Source organism: Phocoena phocoena, chromosome 1 (genome assembly GCF_963924675.1).
Source record: "Phocoena phocoena chromosome 1, mPhoPho1.1, whole genome shotgun sequence".
NCBI lineage: Eukaryota > Metazoa > Chordata > Mammalia > Artiodactyla > Phocoenidae > Phocoena > Phocoena phocoena.
In genome coordinates this window covers 147,584,280-147,599,100 of record NC_089219.1, presented here as the reverse complement: position 1 = coordinate 147,599,100, position 14,821 = coordinate 147,584,280, and positions in this window count along the sequence as shown.

Genomic DNA, 14,821 nt, shown 5'->3' with positions numbered 1-14,821 from the left:
AGTTAATTTTACTCTAGCAAAAGAGCCAATAATTTTATGAAAAATCAAAATTATAAATGATTTTGAAAATCAGAATTTTTAGTTACAGCACCCTTTTAGGTCACCCTACATATACACAGGACATATTTTGACTGGCTCATCCCTGGTGTTCGTAATGTTCTTTAATATGAGAAAGTCATTCTCCAGCGTTGTCAATCGGATCTAATGGTGAAAGGTTTCAGTCACAATGAAAATCATTTTATTTCAGATATTTTCCCTTTGTGCACTTAGTTTTGTTGTGCCTCAGTTCTTCTCAATAGCACCAAATCTAAGTGCAAGCAAGTATTCATTTTCATAAGGGAATGTTTTCTATGTGTTATTTTAAGAAAAGCTCACTCCTTCATTTGCCTCTGATTTTGCCTGATCCAAAGAGACCAAGTTACTGTACTGGTCCCTTGCAAGTCTTCTAGACAGGTTGTACTGTAGACCATGTAACTTTCTGTTGAAAGCACTTCCTGTATTCTTGTATTCCAATGTAGGAAGCTAATAGAGCAGGACTTCACTTTAAAATCTCTTTCAATGGTTGACTCTTTAAAATTGTAATAATGTGAAAATACATTTTTTACAAACTAAAAAAATATAGTGAATAAGCTGTTGAAAATTGAAAACAATTCAAGTTAAAGAAAATTTTAATCATCTGCTCTGAGTATTTAGTAACCAACACTGCATAAAGCAGGTAGCATTCAAATAAGAAACAGTTCTCTTCACTCTTACTTCAATTTGTATTTGTGATCTAAAGACTCTCCAGTTCTAAGTGTGAATCAGAACATCATGTTAAAAACAGTTCTGAGATTCCTTAAGAAGTTTCTAGTGACTTGTGACTAGATTTTATGAGATTTACAGGTACGTTCTTCAGCGTGATGTCATCCTGTGCCTTCCATGTAAGTTAAATTTGCTCATACAGCTTGAAAGTTGTATTTGCAAAATTAGGCCTTCAATTTTTATAAATGTGAAGATTAGATTCCTCAGAACAGTGTCACAAGATCTTTATTTCCTCAGAAGTATGTAAAAGTTGTATAATGTGCTAATTTTTTTAAATGGCAAGGCATTTGTTGTTTTTATATTTAGGAACTCTGATTACCAGGAATATTATAAGCTGTTTTCTTTTTAATTTTGCTTCTTATCCAATATATAATTTTATGCATATACTTTATTAAATAGAATGTTTTATATATATTAAAATTATTTTTTTTTCTCTTTCTAATTTCTAGTTAAATTAGAAACATACTATTTACCAATTACTAAAAAGCGGTATATCATTGTTCCTAGTCCCAACTAAGTACTATGTATTATTATAAGCTAGAACTTGTTATTATCATAATAACAAAACCATGCATAGATATTATTACTTCAGCTTGGCTGTACTGAAAGGCCTTAAAAGAAACCCAAAAGGACAGTGAACTCCTAATATTTTTTAGTTGAAAAAATGGCAGCTCTATGCATTCATACATATGAGTTATATGATAAAATACAAATGCCATATCAGGTGACATGGGGTTTAAGAATGTGTGTTAGAGAGTTGCATTAAAGGGAAAAATCTATTCTTTTATTATTACATTAATGAGCATTTTCCAGGGTTTTATAAATGAGTTAGGTTATAAAGTTAAAACATGAATCAAGTGACAAAATATCTCATGAAAGTATTTTTAGCAACAGTTATGGAAAGAGATTGGAAGGGGGGCAGTAGATTTTACTGAGAAATTGGTTTTAGGCATTTGATGCTGCAAGTATCTTTTCTGGCTTTGAAACAACTAACTGCATTGCTAACAACTGGGATCGTCCTAATAATAAAAAGAGTTATCAGTCTTATCTGTAGCTGTAACAAAGCCTAATCAAATACATATGAGACCAGCTTGGTGCTTTCTCCTACAGCAAGGAAAAGAACACTAACTAAATGTTATTTGTTAAATCTTTCTTCAGACTATGCCCAGAATTGTGTGTGTGTGCTTGGATACATCCTTAGGGGTTTATCTGGTCTGAGTATATCAAATCCGGTATGGCCTAAAATTTAATCAACAATTTTTAAATATTTCAAGAAAGACCCTACCTCCACCCCAGCTGCCAAGTCCTCAAAGATTATGAAGTGTATGTATGTGTATCTGTATACACACACACACATGCCTATACACACAACATATATATACAATATGTATATGTGTGTGTGTGTGTGTGTATATACATATATATATGTATTTGTATCGGTGAAGGTGCCCTGCCTTTCTCAGATAACTAAATAGAAAAGCATTTATCAAGTTTATGGATTATTTTTCTCCTCCGTATGTTTACTAGAAATTATATTTGGTTTTGGGTGCTATTTGCTGCCATTCTCCTCCACACACAGCAAAATATATATCTTTTTATCCTTTGGATTGACACAGCTTAGAGTAATTACTCCCCCAAATTTGTCTGTTATTTTAGAAAAAGATTAAATAGGGCTTAAGAGACCCACTCACTCTACTGAATCTAACGTACGAGACGGTACTACTGCTGTTTTGTGTGCTTGGATTTGCATGAAAGCTTAAAGGCAAAATATTGTATCTTGGCAATTAAAGCAAATAGGGGCCCACTGGTGGGCAGCAGGTGTTGTCTAAGAAACTTGAGAAAGACAGCCCACTTTCTTATTGTTCTCTTAAAATCCCCTAAGTTTTATAATAAAATGAGATAGTCCAAATACAGCGACTGACTGGCATTCATGGCAGCTCCTGAGCATGGAATTACAAGTTTTATTTGTCTCCCAAATGAGCAGCAACATGTAGTTGTTTATTACTGCCCAGGAAGCAAAGTATATTTTATTTTATTTTTATTTATTATTTATTTATTTTTTGCGGGACACGGGCTTCTCACTGTTGTGGCCTCTCCCGTTGCGGAGCACAGGCTCCGGACGCGCAGGCTCAGCGGCCATGGCTCAAGGGCCCAGCCGCTCCGTGGCACGTGGGATCTTCCCGGACCGGGACACAAACCCGTGTCATCTGCATTGGCAGGCGGACTCCCAACCACTGTGCCACCAGGGAAGCCCTCAAAGTGTATTTTAAATCAGAAAAGAATTTGTTTAGTATATCCTCTTACCTTTAAGAAATTTTCTTCCGTAATCTTATGTCTTCTGTACTATTCGCATTTTGTGTGAAATCTCTTTGCGTATTTTCTTACTGTGCATTCAGTGAATTCTCATTAATGTTGTATTTAGTGACAGAAATAATAAACTGAATCACAATTTTTAAAAAAGAAAAACCAGTGAGAAAATATCTAAACTACCCTTATTAATACATACATGTTTAAGTGTAGGGCCTGGTAGGGCACTTTCATCTAGTCTAGTTCAGAAGCCCAGGGCTATATGTTAAGTCATTTTCTTGATACCATCATCATTTTCACTTATCTAGTGAATCAGAAGCATAATCAAAAGGAAGGTAGAACCAATGGGGCAAGAGTTCATAGAACTGAGGGTGTTCTTTAAGATGGAGATAGAGATCAAATGATATCATAGTTTTTCAAGTGAACTGAGAGATAGGCTATTTGAAAGTGTAAATTTTAGATGAAACTAGAACAGCAGTCACCAACAAATTTTTCAAGGTCTCTATCCAGCTGTTAATAGCGATAACACAAATTCACTTCCATGAAATTGCCATTTGCTTACATAGACTAGATAGTCTACTCATAGAGATTTTTCTCATTGATAGCTATTATTCAGTTGTTTTCATTTTCTTTTTCCATTTTACTGTCCCCGGTTCACCCATGACCTACACTGGAGGTGGCCGTCAGTGTCATCGTCACCAACCAAACTCAATATTCAGCACAAGGTTAAACATGCCATGGAGCACTTTTCTTAAATTCACTTTAAAACATCATCTGTATCCACCAAAATGTCTAATAATGATGATGGTAACCGCTATCATTTAGTAAGGTCTAGCACAATAATTTATTATTTTGATTCTCACAACAGTGGTATGAGGTAAATAATATTATCAACATTTTATAGATGAAGAAACTGCAGGATAGAGGTTAAACAGACTTGCCTAAGGTCATCCAGTAAGTAAATAATAGAACTGGGATTAGAGCCCACACATAAATTACTCTAAAACCTGTATTATACATATTGCAATTGCATCCCTCTTTACTAGTTGCAAGAAAAAACAGGACAACATTATATTCATCAGTAATCCCACCCACTTTAATTGGATGGCAGCACTAGAAAAAGAGAAGGAAAAAACAGAGCTTGGGAAAGAGAAATACAAGGCAAAGAAGAAAAGAAGATTAGAGGGGTTTTTTTGTCTTCTGGGGACACAAATGGTACTTTTGTGTCATACTTTGTAGATGACATATTTTCAAAGACTTGGGGATTAATTTACTCTGCCAGTTTACCCTATACTTACTCATATTCTGAAAGTGTATTAATCAATTTGTTCTCTTCCTTGTCCACTGTTGGGAATCCAAAATATTTTAATTGTACATGATCCCCTTTCTACCCTACGAAGTGGATAGCCTGTGTCCATGAACACGTATCTTGCCAATCCCAGTGGTGAAAGGAAAGACTTGTCTTCCTCTGCACTCTGACTGCAATTTAAGTTGCTTCTCTACCCTTTCTTAAGGTTTAACTGGATTACAGCTAATTTTATTACATATGTCTCTCCCCTCGGTAGTACTTAATGCTTTATCTTGTTATCTTTATGTGCCCCTTGTTCATACTAGGCACACTATAAATATTGACTAAACTAAATTCCCTATGGAGGAAATCAATAATACTGTTATATGTCTCAATATTTATGAATCTTATGCATGGATGTATTTATGTCTTCATTAGTACCTACTGTGTACCATGTATTTTTCTAAGTGCTACAAATGCAGAGATAACAAATCGGGTAGACAAAGTCTTTGCCCTAATGGAGCTTGCATGCTAAGGTGGGGATAGCCACAGAATGATATAACTTTAGCACAGGAGTACAATGTGGAGTTCAGAAAAATCTTCCTGGAGAAAAGAACCCCCGGGTTGGGTCTTAGAGAATAAATACAGATTAGACTCCCATCAAGGAACTTATTCTCTCCGAGGGCAAAATTTAAAACAGTGGTTCCCAAATTATAGTGTGTTTAAGAATTATTTTGAGAGCTTAGTTTGTATTCCAAAGCCCCACCTCCAGAGATTCTATTTCATTTGGTCTGGAGTGGAGCCCAAGAATCTACATTTTATTAAGCTCCCCAGGAAATTCTGTCTGTGAGGCACTGGAATAGAATATTGAGCTCATTATATAGAATTATTGGCAGCTGTCTAACCATAGATTAGTTCTTGAAGTGTGATAGTGATAAAGAAGAGCAAGATTAAGACTAGGATTAGTGCTGTTGATGTGTGTGTGTGTGTGTGTGTGTGTGCTGCCTTAAAGAGAAAGATATTTAATGAGAAATTAAAAGTGATACTTAATTATGAGCTCCTGTGCATTCACATTCAAGATAACTTTTTCAAAGTGTTTCATGGTATAATAAATAAATCCTATTATGTTAGTTTTATGATTCCTGAAAATTACTTTGGATTATTTTCAAATATTTCCTTCCAAACTGTCTTTACAATGATAGACACAAGGCAAAGAAAGAGTCTGAGGAAGGTGTTTACCTAGTACATCTGTCAATATTCTAAATGAAATAAGGCTGACCTTTAAGTGTGTATAGTGGCAGCCATAAGTGGTGGCGTTTTTCATTCTTGTGTATAGTAAGCTTTCTTGTCTTTTGTCATCATCCTGAATGGCTTCATTGTCATTACACTCATCAGATGAACCTCATTCCTGTACTCATTCCTGGATTCTTCACTAGAAATAGCAATGTTTCTATCACCTCTGCTCTGATCTCTATTTCCTTAATTGCTTGGCTCTTTCTTAGGGTCTTTTATTTCAAAAAACAAGTTAATACAGCAGCCTCAAGTCCTCCTTTTTCTCTAAAAATAAATGCCGTATATAGGTTCATCTGAGTTCCTATTTCCCCTCATTTATAATGTAGGCATACCTCCTTCTCTGGTGTAATATTTTGCATGAATGTATTTTACATTTTGAAAGTATTTTTCCCAACAAATATCTGTGATTAACCCACTGAAAAATGAGGTGATTTGAATTTTGAAATAATATGGTATGGAATTAAGGCTGTTTTGTGACTGCTGCTGTATCATTGTGTTTGGTCCGATTATAGCTTGAAATCTGGTTAACATAATCTTAACGTGAAAGAGTTTGATAAACTTGAATTATTAGTCCATTATCAAAAATGAATGTAAGACTCTTGCTTTATTCTCCCCCTAATAGACAAGTATGTATCTTGCTTAAAATGTTCCTTCTTTCTTCCTCCCACACTTTTTTCCCCAGTCCTATTCATGTACATTCACACTGGAATTCTGAGTTCATCACAGCTGCGTAATTCCTAACAAAAAGTGATACCCTGACTTTTTTCATTTTAATCACATGTGCTGGAGAGTAGAGAGGACTGGATAGGTTTTCTCAGAGACTAGAGAGAGAGCAAAGCATGACCCTCTTTAGTCATTAAGTTTGTTGTATCTCTTGTGATGGTTGCTATCGTTGTGTACTTAATCTTGAATAGTGTGAAGTTCCCTAATATCATGCTGTATGGGTTGGGAGCAGAAAAGGAAATTTGATTATTAATCTAACAAAAATATGGCATAATTTTATTGTACATAAAATTAGTACATAAAAATTTCTAAATAATTAATTATGAGAACAAAGTCACTGATGTGGCAGTAGTTTTGCAAGATGTTTGACGTTATTTCAATGTCATTTTGACAGTCTGCATCTCAAATTGTCCTATTATTTCAGGGTCCTTTTTCACTCTTTTTTTATTATTCTGATGACTGTTTGATATTTGAGTTTGTCTTTTAAATATTCAAGACTATTTTTAAAAGTAAAAACCTAACACCTTTCTGTTTCTTCCTTTAACATGTGATCTCTCACCTGACACTTTTTGTGATTAAAATGAATACCCAACAGATGAAATATAATACTCTATTATACACTGAAAAAATAATTATCTGAAATTTGTTTATATCTTCAGGTATTGCTTGAATGCTTATTTCCATAAATCTAAGCAGTTAATATTAAATATGGCTATTGTATTCAATGAGAAAATTTTTTTCCCTTATCTCTGAGATTTATTGTCTCTCTTGGCTTTTACCTCTGGTCGAAGGCTGTGAACCTCTTGCCAGCACTTCATCTGTCAATTTCTGAGTGTGCTCACCTCCTCCAGATGGTATTATTTTCGGTAACAACCAAACCTTTTATACCCGCAGGGTTGGTCCTTACCAGTGATTCCTGTTCATAACCCCCATTAATGTTGATGAAAGTAATACATAAGCACCAGTAGAAGAAAAGACCCCTAAAGTGTAAAGGATCAATATCTTAGCACTCTGGTATAAGATGACCCCGTTAATACCTCAGTATGATTTCAGTCGTAATGGAGTGGAAGCCAACTTCTTGGAAATGAGATTTTAGATCATTATATCGTAAATTCTCTCCTTTTGGTCTTCTCTCTTCCTCCTCTAGCTTGAACATTCTTTTTATTTTAAATTTTGTGAGAAAGCCTTTCCTAAATTCCTGGTTTTAAAATTGTTCATGTTGACTTAACTGGGCACTTTCATAATTAAAAAGGAAAACTGAAGTAGATAGTGTCATTGGAAGGCTTTGGGGCAGGGAGGGTGCTTGTTCTTGTTCGGGCATTCTGTTTGCATAAATATTGAGACTATTTACAACATTCTATAATTATGTCGCATTTGTTTTTGTGAGGGGAGACCAGGGTAGCTTTTACATATAAATTGGCTCTCTTAGTATTTACGTATATTTAAACAGTCCTTTGAAACACAGCTAGGAAATAATGGTGACATTTCCAACAGTATTTTGCAATTATAAATATTACTTTAAATTTACTCAGAAAATTTCCAGTAGTAGCTTGCATTACAAAATTAATTTATAATGTTTCTACATAATTTTATTGAGATTAGTTTTCTTTTTTGTGGTGAAAATAATATAGTGGCAACAATTTTGAGGAATCTTTAAAGCAGTCACAGAGGGGATAGCCAAACTTTGGCTGGATTTTTACTAGAATTTTGAAATAAGAAAATGTATCAATATTACTTTTCAGTTCAATTAGTCTTGATGAGAAACAGTTATTATATGGGCTTTAAGGGTCTTGATAAATGTTGGCATCTGTTCTTTTTCTAAAACTCATGATGGTCATCACTGCTCAGTACTCTTACATTGTGTTTTATTTGTCAAAATAATGTAATTTTTATGGAAAACTCAATTAGTGGAATCTTTTATTCAGTATTCCCTTATTTTCTTCTTTCCTTCTTCCTTTCCTCTTTCTTTCTTTCTTTCTTTCTTTTTGAGGCAAGAAGCTTAATAGTATAGTTTCTACAGAGCTTTCTTACTTATTTTTCTAATAATGTATATAACAGCGTGATGAAGTTTAAATGCTCTATGAGCAAAATACTCTATTAAACAACCTGAAGAAATGCACTGCTGATTAACATTTCCTTTGGTCTTAAATTGTCTCCAGATATTTTCTAGTGATTCTATACCATTAATGGATCTTACTAATATAGCGTCTGTGTGGTTATCAACAGTGTTGTATTATTGTCACATATTAATTTGCATTTTTGATTAAAAATATAAACAGATGTGTGTGTGAAACAACCCATTTTATAGAATGAGCATATATCTAACCATTTTCATGTAATTGAAAATGTGCTGTGTGTTGCATTTTTTTCTCATGTCCACTTTTCTACTATCTATACACCGATTGTCTCGGTGCCTTTTTCCTTTTGTATAATTGTATTACTTAAAGAAATTGCTGACCTCTGTGTAAACAATGTAAAAACTGTTAAAATTATTAATCCAAGGAGATTTTAATGGCAGTTTAATTTTCCAGAGAATAAATTTTTGTGTGGGTTACAAGTTACTTTTCTTCACCTTTCTGTAAGAAATCTCTTTACATTTTAGTGCTCGTTTGGAATTGGTAAGCATCTGACTTTGATGATGATGATACACAAAAATCAGCCTGAATTCTTATCGACAAATAAGTGTTACTGTGACTGTTACACAAAATAAAATAATGTCAGTTCCATAAGCAGATATCAAGTGGATATATGTAGATGTTATTCAGATCTTGAGTTTGAAAGGAATCTTATTTAAATGTGCTATAAAATATTGCTATCAAAATGTTTGGGTCATATTATTTTCTTTAATTCTAAGTCAAATCTGACATGCAAAGAAAATAGACTACAAACAAATTTAAACATTTTAAAATAATCTCCTTTAAAGTTTTCAAATCAGGAATAAAACTAAGTAGCTTTAAAGTGATCATAGTATCTTTAGCTACAGTATGCATACATATACACTGTTATCTAGCCTGCTCTTTCATTTAATGTGAACTTGTCATAATTCATATGAGTATTGTCATTCTGTTTAACAAAATCATTTTCTATTGGGCAAGAGTAGTTTGTTGATTTTTAATTCTTTTTTAATTAGGTAGTTATTGTATGTTTCCCAAAGACCTTGAATTTAGATGTTTTTCATATTTCATTCCCTTGTCCATTTTATTTCCAGCAACAAAGACTTATAAGAACAGACTTAACAAGTACTATTTTCCATATTCAAAAGAGTTTAAACTTTTAGTGCTCTAAAACTGACAGAAATTAAAGTTGCTACATTAACCTCTGAGTGTCTTTGAATCCTTAGTTCCATAACCTAACCAGAAGGCTTTTAAGTTAATTTTTTAGAGTAGAACACCAGTGCCCAATTGGTCTGGTTTAGGGTTTTTCTTTTTAAAAGAGTCATCGTTACTTAAACACAAGGAAAACATGAAACACTTCTGCTTAAAATAAATGGACTCATAATCTCCAACTAAGTTTACAGAATTTGTATCCCTTCCCAGTACGTGCTGCTGCATTCCCCCCTTCCCCCATGTTGGGCTTCCATTATTAAGACATTTAAGGTTGAAGAAGGAAAAATAATAGACTTGCTTATGAGTTTACCGCAAAAAAAGTCATATTCGTCTGGGTCATGGCTTGTCTGTCACAGAATTACAATTGATATAAAATGAAATTCCAGCAGAAAATAGGCACATCTGCATTGCAACAAGCAAATCAATAAATTATCATTTTTTGTTACAGAGAGATTTAGTTATTCATCATACCATGTTACATACTTAAGATTAAGTTTTAATTGTAAATTGACTATAACTCCTTTGATCTTCAATATACAAAGTAATATTTAAGTCAATTTTTTTCTTTCCATAGGTTATCAAAATATTCCATGATGTTTCCCATTTGAAAATAGTCATTTCCAATTCAAAAATAAAAGGTCTCAGTAAAATATGTGAAGTATTTTGTTTGAATAGTACTTTATAATGAAATATACCTATTTGTAGGGGCAGGAATAGCGACGTAGAGGTGGAGAACGGACATGTGGACACGGCGGGAAGGGGAGGGTGGGACGAACAGGGAGATTAGGTTTGACTTAAACACACCATGTGTAAAATAGATAGCTAGTGGGAACCTGCTGTATAGCACAGGGAGCTCAGCTCAGTGCTCTGTGACGACCTAGATGTGGGGGGAGGAGGGGAGTGGGGGGCCCAAAGGGAGGGGGTATATGTAGACATACGGCTGATTCACTTCATCGTACAGCAGAAACTAGCACAACATTGTAAAGCAATTTTACTCCAATAAAAAGAAATTAATGCATATATTAGAAAAAATAATAATAGTATATAATACACTAAAGGCTTCTACATAAGTAAATGCCAAATAAATGGGAACAAATTTTAGAAGGATCTCACAAACTCAATGAGTAAAAGGAAAAAAATGAGAGCATATTCTCAGTTGACGTAAGGAAATATATCAAAGGGGAAACTTTCCAAACAGTACCTTTAATACTCTTAATATACCCACTCTACCGAAATTCATGTTTTCTCTTCTTCTTGGTCATATGGCTAGCTTACTTTTTCTTGGCCTCCCTTGAAGTTAGGTATGGCCGTGTGACTGAGCTCAGCCAATGGAATATGAGCAGAAGGTGATGGGCACCAATTTCGAGGAGGCTTTTTAAGAAACAATTTTGTGCTCTCCACGCCTTCTTTCCCTTTCCACTGGCTGGAAGCGGAGGAAAATGAAAGCCGAGGGAATGGCAGAACCATGAGTTGGAAAGATCCTGGGTCACTGAGTCACATCACAGAAAAGAGACAACCAGATATATTTGCCTTGGGACATTAACATAAATGAGAAGAAAAACTTCTATTGTATTTGAGCCATACACATTTTAGACTCATTTGTTACTGCAAACAATTGAAACTAAAACAAATATTGGGACCTTACAGTGGGTGTTCTGTGAGGATGAAAACCTTCAATACGGTACATTGGTTTAGGAGCAGCCAGCAGAGAGGAAATAGATACAGCAGGCTGCAAAACTGTAATTCATTATGCAGCAGCAATACGAGTTTTACTTGGAAGGGGGTCTGTGTGACTGCTGAACCTGTAGTTTAGGGGAATTGGACAGAAGAGACAGAGTAACAGTGTGTCTGAGTTTTTTTTTGTTGTTAAAAGATATTACAAGAAAGCAGTCAACTCAGGCTATAAATAAATGGTGTTCCAGCAGAGACTGAAGGGAATGGAGAGGGCCCGGAGATAAAGTCCCTTAGGGGTTTGAAAAGTCTGCTGCTTCTGAACCCCAAATGTTAAGATTAGACTAAAACGGGTCTTGAGTTTAAAAGACCCATTAAATCTGCACAAGAAAACAAAAGGACTCAACCATGTGGCAGAGTTCAAAATTTTCAAAACAATGCCTCATTTCAAAGAAAAGGTAAACTTACAAGCTCATGAAGCAATCTGTGGAAGTTGTATAACCCCCAAGAAGGAAATAATTCTCAATGCCTACTTCCAATGAAACCATAGCATGAGAGGGAAAAGGAAAACCTTCCCAGAAGTCAAAGCAGGGAACCACTGAGAATGATGGATGAGGGAGTTTCTCGTAGAGAAGAAGCCCAGAGCAAATCACAACTCCTCTACCAGGAGGGAAGTAGGTGTTTTCACTGCTATGAATCAATGACTGCTGTATGTTTCTCATTGTTCCCCTTTTCAAATGAGAATTTTAATTGCAGTTATCCACTTCCAGCTCCACATTGTGGAAGTTGGGGGTGGGTAACTTGTCTTTAAATTCCCAGATCCCTGGATTTGATGGGAAGGAGAGCGCATCACCAGAGATATGGGACTTTGAAAGGACTGCAGTAACTGGGTGGAACTTGAGGTTGTCTCCCTCAGGGAGAATGTAAGCTATTTAACAAACTCTTTGTTCTCCTCTTCCTCAACACACACTAGACTACATTTTCAGCCTCTCTTGCAAATGTTTGTGGCTATTTGACTGAGTTTTAGCCACCTGGAATTTGAGGGGAAGTATACATGTCATTTCTAGGCCGAATGCCTCCTTCATCATCTCTTTCCCCATCCATTAGCTGATTACGAGTGCCCGAGGGGATGGTGGAGCGGACGAAAGGAGCCTAGGTTCTTGAACCACTGCTTGGAGATCATCTTCCTACCAGCCATCTTCCTGTGTTACATGAGCAAGAAATAAACATCTGTGTTTGTGAGCTGTTACATCAATTACGTTTCAGGCCTATTTTATTCCTGAAGCACCTACCTTACACTAACAGGTAAGCTCATGGGTTCCAAGCTAGCAACTGAGAGAAGTCTGGATGTCACCATTGCCAAAAAGACAAAACTTCCATACGATGCGAGGAAGGACAGTATCTGACAGCTGATTGTTCAGGGGCCAAAGCCAAGGAATGAGGTAGGTCTCAGGAGCACTGCCTGCCAGCACTACCTGAAGAGATTATTTTGAGGAACAGGTTTTAAGGCTACTGGAGCGATTCAAATTACTTGTCTCTCCAGCTTGACCAGAGAAGCGGGTTTAAACTATGACCCAAGAGATGAGATGAGGTGATGGGTGGAAAGCCTAAAACCTAGGCATCAAACCTAGAGACAGGACTGAGGCAGTAAGAACATTGGAGGACCACAGGGTAAGGGAGAGGAGGAAATCGAGCTGGAACAGATAACTCAGCAGAGTTAAGGCAAGGACACCAGAAAACATTATGAGGGATGAGATGAGAGCCAGATTGTTAAAAACAACCAAACAAACAAAAAAACACCTTGAATCCAGTTCAGAGACTTTTAGACTTGAGATAAGGTTTTGAGTACATGAGTGAGTTTTAAGAACTGTCATCGAATAGGGGATCAGTTAGGAAGCTATTCTTAGAATCCAGATGTTTTACAAACGTTAAATAACTAGACATGAGGTGATACCAGCAGCTTAGCTTAGGGGGGTGGAGAATGTTTTTTTAAAATGAGGTTGAAAAAAAAAACGTGTTTGTTTTTTTTTTCAGTGAGGTTGGTGGGACTTCCCTGGTGGTCCAGTGGTTAAGACTCGGAGCTCCCAATGCAGGGGGCCCAGGTTCGATCCCTGGTCAGGGAACTAGATCCCACGTGCGTGCCCACAACCAAGAGTTCGCATGTCGCAACTAAGAGTCCACATGCCTCAACTAAGACCTGGCATGCCGCAACTAAAAACCCCAGGCAGCAGCTAAGGATCCTGCATGCCGCAACGAGAATCCCGCGTGCCGCAACTAGGACCCGGCGCAGCCAAATAAGTAAATAAATATTTTTTTAAACATGAGATTGGTGAGGAAATTCCCTGGCGGTCCAGTGGTTAGGACTCCGTGCTTTCATTTCCTAGGGCCTGGGTTCAATCCCCGGTCAGGGAACTAAGGTCCTGTAAGCCACAGGGTGTGGCCAAAAAAAAAATAATAATAAAATCGGTAAGGCACTGTTGTTTAAGGAAAAGTCTCTGGGACTTGATGACTAATTGAAAGTGGTGATGGGGGTAGCGCTTGAGAGAGGATGGAATTAAATTGAGTGATTTTTGAGGAGCAGGTGAGTGAGGAGTGGGACCACCAAATAAAGGAGTCCAGAAAAGAAGCTGGGTTTATAAGGGTTGGTTTCAGCTATGTTGACTTTCAAATGACATTCTGTGGGAAATGTCCATGAATTGGAAATGAAGGACTAAAGTTTATGAAAAAGATACAGACTGAAATGTGTCTTGGGTCTCGTGCAAAGCCGTAAAGTGATTAAGTCACAGGAGTCAAGAGCTGACCCATCCTCTCACTAGAATGTGAGTCCTGTGGTGACAGAAACTATTTATTCATTTGGTTCACAACTGTATCCCCAGTGCCTAGAACAATGTCTAGGGCATAACTGATATTAATGAACCTCTGACTGAGGTTTGAAATCTTGAGAAGTATGGGTGGGAGGATTCTTTGGTGTTTTCTATTTTTGTTTTTTGTCTCCTTTTGGTAATTATTTCAGTTGAATAGAATTATCCAGAAAGGTGCTATTTAATGTGTGAAATTTACCAAAGCAAGAAAAATATACAGGGCTTCCCTGCTGGCGCAGTGGTTGAGAGTCCGCCTGCCGATGCAGGGGACACGGGTTCGTGCCCCGGTCCGGGAAGATCCCCCATGCCACAGAGCAGCTGGGCCCGTGAGCCATGGCCGCTGAGCCTTGCGTGTCCGGAGCCTGTGCTCCGCAACGGGAGAGGCAACAACAGTGAGAGGCCCGCGTACTGCAAAAAAAAAAAAAAAATACAAATACATTTTAGAAATATTTCCTAGTACCTGAAATGAAAAAATTTCTTGTCTAACCATGAAATTTGATTTATGAAGCCCCATGGCATCCGTGATCTCTGGTTCATTAGTTGATAAAAAT